This window comes from Apteryx mantelli, chromosome 19, assembly GCF_036417845.1.
Source record: "Apteryx mantelli isolate bAptMan1 chromosome 19, bAptMan1.hap1, whole genome shotgun sequence".
Lineage (NCBI taxonomy): Eukaryota > Metazoa > Chordata > Aves > Apterygiformes > Apterygidae > Apteryx > Apteryx mantelli.
Genome location: NC_089996.1, coordinates 10031954 through 10039515, shown reverse-complemented (window position 1 = coordinate 10039515; position 7562 = coordinate 10031954). Strand labels below are relative to the sequence as shown.

At 52.9% G+C, this 7562-nt stretch overlaps 1 long non-coding RNA gene across 1 annotated transcript; it reads right to left on the bottom strand.

The window, feature by feature from the left end:
* Window positions 1–4239, bottom strand: LOC106485664 (uncharacterized). Its single transcript, XR_001292752.2, has 3 exons — window positions 2946–4239; window positions 2073–2198; window positions 1–511 (listed from the first exon to the last, which is right to left on the bottom strand). It is a non-coding gene; the product is annotated as an uncharacterized lncRNA (long non-coding RNA).
* Window positions 4240–7562: the final 3323 nt, after the last annotated feature.

The window sequence follows — 7562 nt, the reverse complement described above, 5'->3', positions numbered from 1 at the left end:
TATTTATTGATTTTCACTGTAACACTGAACGCATGCAGGGACCTTCAATGCCATATGACACAGACATCAATCCAATGCTACAGCCTCTCATTTTGATCTCCCATGCCCTTAAGGTACATCTGCACTGCACCCTCAAGACTGTGCAGGCTTCGAGGCTGTGAGTACAGCCTCAGCATCCAGGCAGCTGCAGCACGGATAGCACAGAAAAGAGTCCCGACGCAAGTTTCTGGGTGCTTACAGCTCTCCATAAACTGCTGTATGGCTGCAGGGGCTTTCAGAGCAGGACTCCTGGGCTGCAGGTGGTAGAAACGGGCCCTCTGCTGTATCCGGAGTCAAAACAGAGCCTCAGAAAGCTTATGTTGCCTAATGTCAGTAGGCTGGGAGGGCGCGTGCCAAAATGGCACAACTCACCTTCGTCTGTACCCCGAGACATCAACGGTTATGGTTCAAATAAAGACCACTGCAAATGGGGCAAAAATCAGCAAGCCTTTTTGTATGGACGTGTGTGTGTCTGCCAAAGAAAAGAATAAATGGAAATCACAATACCTGAAATCGAGTGAGAGGATTTTTCATCCAAGAGTCCAGACTACACACTCTGCGCTTGGTGTGCCAGCCCAGGCTCACACATTTCAAACCACCTTCCCCTTCAAACCTAGCTCTCCAGTCCAGAATGGAATGGTATCTCTGGCTTGCGTGACACCAGCCTCACATCTTCACCTTCACGCCTGCCTGCCTGCAGCCTTTCTCTGAGGCTGGTAGATGAGGTGAGCCCTAGTTTCCCCTGCCCCTGGGCAAGGCACCGATCCAGCACCTCCGGGGCAAGTCAATCCTTCCCTTTGCAAGCCTGGGAACAGCCAGGCAGCCTCTCCCAGCCCCAAAGACCTGCCAAAGGCCTGGCTCTTCTTTTATTGCATTAATCTAACAGAGATATAATCTCTCCCTAGGAACTTCACCTTTTCTAAAACAAAAGCATTATTAATTTTAACTGTAGAAACCACACGTTATGTCAGAGAAAGGATGTAAATAGTGCACAGACGTCAGTCTTACATACATTCCTACGCTGTTTTACTCCAAGCCATTGAGCTCTGAGGGAGGCAGAAAATACTCTTCATCACCTGCTTTATTGCGGCAGGGGGGCACACTGTGTTTTCCCCTTTACACCCTTTCTGGTGCCTGGTCCCCGGTTCCCAGGCCCGGACACATCAAGCCAGCCAGGGCCGAGTTAGAATTGCTCTCACGTTCTGCTCCAGAGACCAGGAGGGCTAGGGACATTTCTGGGGCTAAATGAACTCAGGATGGGTGTGAGGACAACCCCAAGCTGCACCAATGCCAGTCATAATCCCAAATCAACCACTCCAAGCTGCTCATTCAGCAGGAACCCAAACATCCCACCACGAGCCATCACATTTGGGATAAAACAAGACTCTCTGGGGACACCGCGATCTCTGCAATCACCCCTTGCTGACCCAAGACGTCTCCCGTCCGCAAACTTAGGGAGGGCAGGGGTTTACAAGCCAGGCCGTGTTCTTGTTCTGCCTCCCAGCCGCATACTAGCATCTTGGGAGAGGTAGCAAAGAGGGAAATGGCCATCAATGAACCCTATTCATATACACGAGAAGGTGGACAGAGGGAAAGTGAGCCCACGCAAGTCCAACCAGCAAAAACAACAAACCCTAAGAAAACCCCACTGTAAGCATGGGCCCTGCTGTGTGCTCAAGGATTGTCTTCCCAGAATGTATTGGCATGAAGGGATTATCCATGAGGCTGATGGAGATCAGCCAAACCTCCCTGGCGCAATTCCTTGGCCCAGCCCGCTTCCCAGGCTCATTACTCAAAGCCGGGTGCACCCCAGAAGCAGGCACTGCCGTGTGTCCCAGTTGCACCAAGGCGGGCCCTTCCCTGGGAACCAGCAGTGCCAGGCAACACAGCCGACCTGCTGCTGGTTCCTCTGTCATTACCTCCTCGACTACTGGCTTGCAGCACACCTCCTCGCAGTGCAGTTAAACAGGTGACATCTTTCCCTGATGGAGGGTTTTATGGGAGGAGGAAAAAACACCCCAGACGTAGAGTACCTGAGTTACATGAAGGGGTCCCGTTAGTCAAGAGCCACTCGGTCCTTCGTACACACATCCTCATGGCAGGTGTCTGCTGAAAAGTACCACTGTTATCTTCATCTTCCACATTTCAAAGCAGGGAAACTGAGGCACAAGAGTTGGGAGAACAAAAAGCCTCAGTCAGAGCAGAGAACAAAGCTGGGCCCCGGGGCCTCGGGCAGCGTCCGACTGAGTGGTCCTGCTGCAGCTACATCAGTTACGGAGCCAAGCTCAGACCTGCGTTAGGAGACAGGGGCACAAACATGTCTTCTGGTAATGGTTTGAATGGCAGCTACCGCAAACGAAGAGCTATGGGAAACCAAAGGAGCAGCCCTGGGGCTCCAGTGTCTTGTGAGGGATTCCCAGATTTGCTCACTTTGGTGTAAAAGCTACCGTGGCCTCCCAAGGAGCTGAGCACCTGCTGCATGGCAGGGGTTTGCTGGGAGTACTGAACCCTTGAGGGAGCCTGGAGTTAGGGACCCAGCTCCCACCAAGCCCAAGGAGCACCAGCTACTGCAGGAGTGTGGAAAAGGCCCCAATCCAGGCCCTGGCCCAAGCCACGCGGCACCAGCACCAAGGCCTTCGCAGGGAGAGCAGCAAGGAGGGCGTGAGTCAGAGGATAGATCAAAAATCACTGCTCAGAAAAGAAGCAGGGAAGACCACATCCGAGGCCAGAACTGAGTCACCGTCCCATCCCCGCCAGGGTTTTGCATCCCTTCCTCTACTACTTAATCATGTTATTTGAGGGCAAGTTTTGTTTTATTAGAGGAAAAAAAAGAAATAAGCCTTTTATCTGGGTGATTTGCTCTGAGGTGTGTCGGGGACAGGGGAGGGATCAGAGTTAATTTTTACCTGTCAATGTGGCAGCTGGAAAGCGGATGCGTCGAGAAGGTCACAGGGCCGGGAGCGAGGGCTGGCTTTGCTGCACGAGGCAAAGGGCAGCCCACAATGCTCTTGGGTTTGCTGGGAGTCCGGGCAGAAGTTGATGACAGAGGGGCATTTCTCAAGGACCAAGGGAGGGCCCAGATGGTGAGGAGCAACGCAATGACACCAAGAGGCAGAAGCAACCTCCGCGGAGGGCCAACGGGGAGAACGCAGAGGCATGCTTCACATGGGGAGCCACCGCGCACCGGCCGCTGGCGCTCAGCCCCACTGAGCCCAGCCATCTGCTCACCTCCATGTGCAGATGGAGTCAGGGTGGTGGGAACAGCTAACATCGGACAAGGTTGCCCTTCACCATCACCGCACGGGCCCCGCAAGGCACCTGCTCCCCAGCCCCACAAGAGACGTCACTGGCTGGTTATCGGCAGCGGGGAAGGAAGGGTGTGTGCTGGCCAGGGAGTCTTGCGGAGCATGGCATTCCTCAGAAGGCCTTTGGGCAAACACAGCAGCCAGGCACAAACCTCCTTCCGCCTCGGCTCCTGTTTACAGATCCGCTTGGCCCAGCCTGGGTGTTATTACTGCTAAGCGCACAGATAACACACCATTAATGAGCACGCTGCCGATAGCGGAGGGGCAAACAGCCTTCCTGGCATCGAGCAGCTTTCCGTCAGCCTCCGAGTAAAGGCAGCTTCTCCAGGCCAGAGCAAAGCAGTGATTTGCACTGCCTAAATTTATACAGTTGATCCAGGTAGTTCAACCCATCCTCTCCCTTTCTGCCCTTCTCCTGGGGCTTGCTCTGTACCTTTTTGCTTAACGATTGCTTCTCTTGGTTAACTTAAACGTATTGACACAAGCTTAAACAGCTGCGCTTCCCCAGAACAAAGGCCAGATTTGCAGGATTAGCCAATGTCCCAGGGCCTTACAGGTCCTCTGTGTTTATCTCAGCTCCAAAATCAGGAGAGGGCAAGTCAGGCTACGAAGGATGCCTTCTCTTTGCAACCCATACGTACAGTCCTATTGGCAAAACCACTGGGGCACACAAACACCAGAGTTTTATTTCAGGCCCATCTTTAAAGGAAGAATCTCAGATTTCACCCAAACTTCTTTTCCCCCAGGATATATTGAGAGTCCTGGCCTGTTTCCCAACTCTGCAGAGCCACCCCAATTTAGGGCCCAGTATCCTGAAAACAGCCAGTTTTGTTAATGTCTCACATGTAAATCATTGGTTTTGTTCAACAAAGAGGCCACCAAATAGCACTTGGGGATCCCAGCTCCCTGCTAAGCTCTAAAATAGGGTCATGAAAAGAGCCGGGCACCCAACAGAGAGCCCGTCTGCCCGCAGAGAATCCCAGAGCGGCAAAGCAAGGCACAAGGACATGGGTCTCCGAGCAGGTTCCCAAGCAGCTGCTGATGCTTGGGGGAATGCAGAACAAATCTAACTGTGGGTAGTCATGAAACAACCAGCCCAGACCAAAACCTCTTGGCTTCAGCATGCCAAGGCAAGGCCTTGGTCAGACGTTAAACATGATGGGTTTGCTGATTAGACGTTAAACGTGATAGCTGCACCAGCACACACCGGGAGCTCTCACCCCAGGAGCAAAAGGGCCCCTTTTGCCCCCGCTCTTTGTTTTCCGTCCCTTTCGTCACATCTCACCACATGATAGCCTCTGACCCCTGCCTTCACACTCCTCCGGTCCTTCCTCTCCCTATCAGTTTCTTGTTAAGTGTTTCATGGCTCCAAACTCCTACCTCACGTCTTTGCCAGCTGCAAGAAGCCCAGATCTCAGGGCTTCATCCTGGGGGATACAAACAGCTTCTCCCCCAGCACCCTCTGGGCTCACCAGCTCAGCCAGAACTGCCAAACCCCAATTCCCAGGCACAAAACAAGGGACCAGTTCACCACACCATCCCAGGACAGAAGTCAGCTCACCCTACAGCAAGAACAGGGACAGCACAGCTGACCCCAGAGCACCCTGGGCCCCACACAGCCACAAGGTTTGCGCACTGTCTGGCCCAAAGTCAGCATTAACAGGTCATAGCTACCACCCACAAGAGGAGCAGCCTCCCTCCAAGAAGAGCCTCAGACCAATGTGGTCCCTGCACCCAGGCTGGACTGTGAGTCTGGGCTTTCAGGTCAGTTTGGTCATCTCTCACTAGAGGCTGCAGGGATCCACATTTCTGCCCCCTCCTTTGCTCGGTGTTGAGCACTTTGGGGACCTGATTTCTGGTTGTCTTGTTGCACAGATGCCTCCAACACAGGAGCTCCCAGCACACTGCCCTGTCCCCAAGACCAAACACACCTCGGACCACTCTTTCCCATTTTCAGGTCACAGTCCTGCTGCCAACAGCTAACGGCCCCTCTGGCCTTAACACGAGGACACATAGTGCTCACAACCATCCTGCGACCCCTCACATTTCACTGGCACAGAAATGCTGGCTCTGAACACAGACACTCAGTTCAGGCTCCGGACAAAAAGTCTCTCCCAGGCCAACCCTTGCCAGGCAAAGGAAAATCAAAAATGCACAATGTAGGGGCACACATTGAGAAAAACATCTTAGAAACTACCTAAAATCAGGGCAGTGGCAAAATCGAGTGGATTGTAGCCAAAGCAGCTTGGCTGAGTGCCCCCAGCTCTGCTCCCCAGAACAAGCCCACACTAGATAAGCTTTCAACTTGCTTGAGCCACAGCACAAATTAGTCACCAAGGCTTGTGGTTTTACCAGTTGGCACATCCTGTGCCAAGGCCATCAACACGGGGGCAACCCAGCAGGTGTACAAAGGAGCCGTTCCCCATTGGCTGTCCTCAGCGGAGCTAAGAGCTTCTCACTGAGTAATTAAAATAATGACAATAATAGACCCAAAGTAAACAAGGTGGAAAAAAAAATCAATGGACTCTGAGCAGAGGCCGCACTTGGGAGGGAGCAGCCCTGCTGGCTTCTGCCAGCGCCTCAGTCCCGCAGAGAGACTCGCACACGTCCCAGCGGCCTTTGAGTGGGTAATTTCAGCCCTGGCTGTAAACGAGGCTGCACCGGCGGCTGCTCCCGCTCAGCAGGCGGCAGGAGGCGGCACGGAGGTAAGAGCTGGGACTTGGCTGCTCTCAGCAGCTCCTGACTCCGGGGTCGAGGGGTTGGGTCCAACACAGCTGGCTGCCGCACACGACCTTGTCTGGGCATTTAGGGACCTCCTGTCGCAGCCCGGACATGTTTCCATCTGATCCTTCTGATTTCACGGTCTCTCCCTTCCCAAAGCAGGGTGGTTACAGCCCTAAGAGAGGGGTGGGCATTTGCTTCTGTACTGCCAGGACAGGAGAGTTTTGGAGCCAGAAGGGGAAGAGTTTAGGATCACCTCCACTGACAGAAGTGCAATTTGAATCCCCACAGATCAAAGGGAAGAGGGAAGCACTGAGATTCGTCCCCTCTCAGTCAACTTCTCCCCCAAAGCCTTAAGACAACTACATACCATTCCCCCTAGTGCATCTCTCCTGCAAAGGGGTCTGCTTTCACTCCAGCCGCCCCCCGCTGCAGCCAGGCTCACCTTGCTCCCTGGAGTGAAACAGCTTTTACCATATACTGAACCTGTAGCAAAGCCAGTCTTGCCTGATCGCTGTATGCGAGCAAGGAGATGTTCCTGTTCTGGGCAACACGGTCCTACTGCAATTTTTCAAAAAGTTGGAATAGAAAAGTTGCCAGGATCTGGATGTTTTATCTGGGCTGATCCCTCAAATTTCTGTGCCGGGACGCTCGCGGCTCTGTGCTTTTCCGAACACCACACTACAAGTAGAAAAAGAAAGCAAGGCAGGTGTTAAGTCTGTCCCATTCTCAGCCCTCATGGGTGGGAGGCTGGGTCTTTTCCCAAAATCTTGGATCAATGTTTAGAGACCCTTTTTTTCCTCTCTCCAGCTCTGTCACAATTTGTGTGACCGTACCCAGGAGCATGGTGTAAATCACGCAGCCTAGAAACACAAGGAAGAAGTCAGACCCATCACCCAAAATCAAACAGCTCTGAATTTTAGAGCAGGTCTGAGCTTGTTCTGCCTTTCCAGCTAATCCTTACAGCAACAAAAGAAAAGGACAAAACCTGAATGCAGGGCTGTACGCAGAGGAGGCGTGGAAGGTCCGGATGGGAACAGTTCGGGCACCTCTGGTACCAACAGCTCTGAGTACAGGCGGGGCAAGGCAGAGATATCAAATATCCATTTTAATGCAGGTTTCTCGGGACAGATTTGGGCAGAAGGGCCTTTCCTCAGTGCCCTGCAGGGACCCTGTCCAGAAGGACATTTTTAATACCTAATCTGGGCTCAACACCAACCTCTTTTGCCCCTTATTCAGCTTCTGGAGAGGGAAGAAGCTGCAAAGCAGCCAAGAGAGGTCTCAAACAAGCAAGGTCTTGAAAGGACCATTTTTGCCTTGCATGCAGGGCAAGTCCTGAAGAGGTCCAAAATGCAGGAGGCTGAGGCCTCCAAACTCGCCACACAAAAGTGGCTTTCATAACAGAGCACAAAACCTCTCAGCATGTCCCCCACCATCATTACACCTATTAACCCCCTCTTTGTTCAATGCAGCAGGTGACCCCCAGGCAGACGAGCC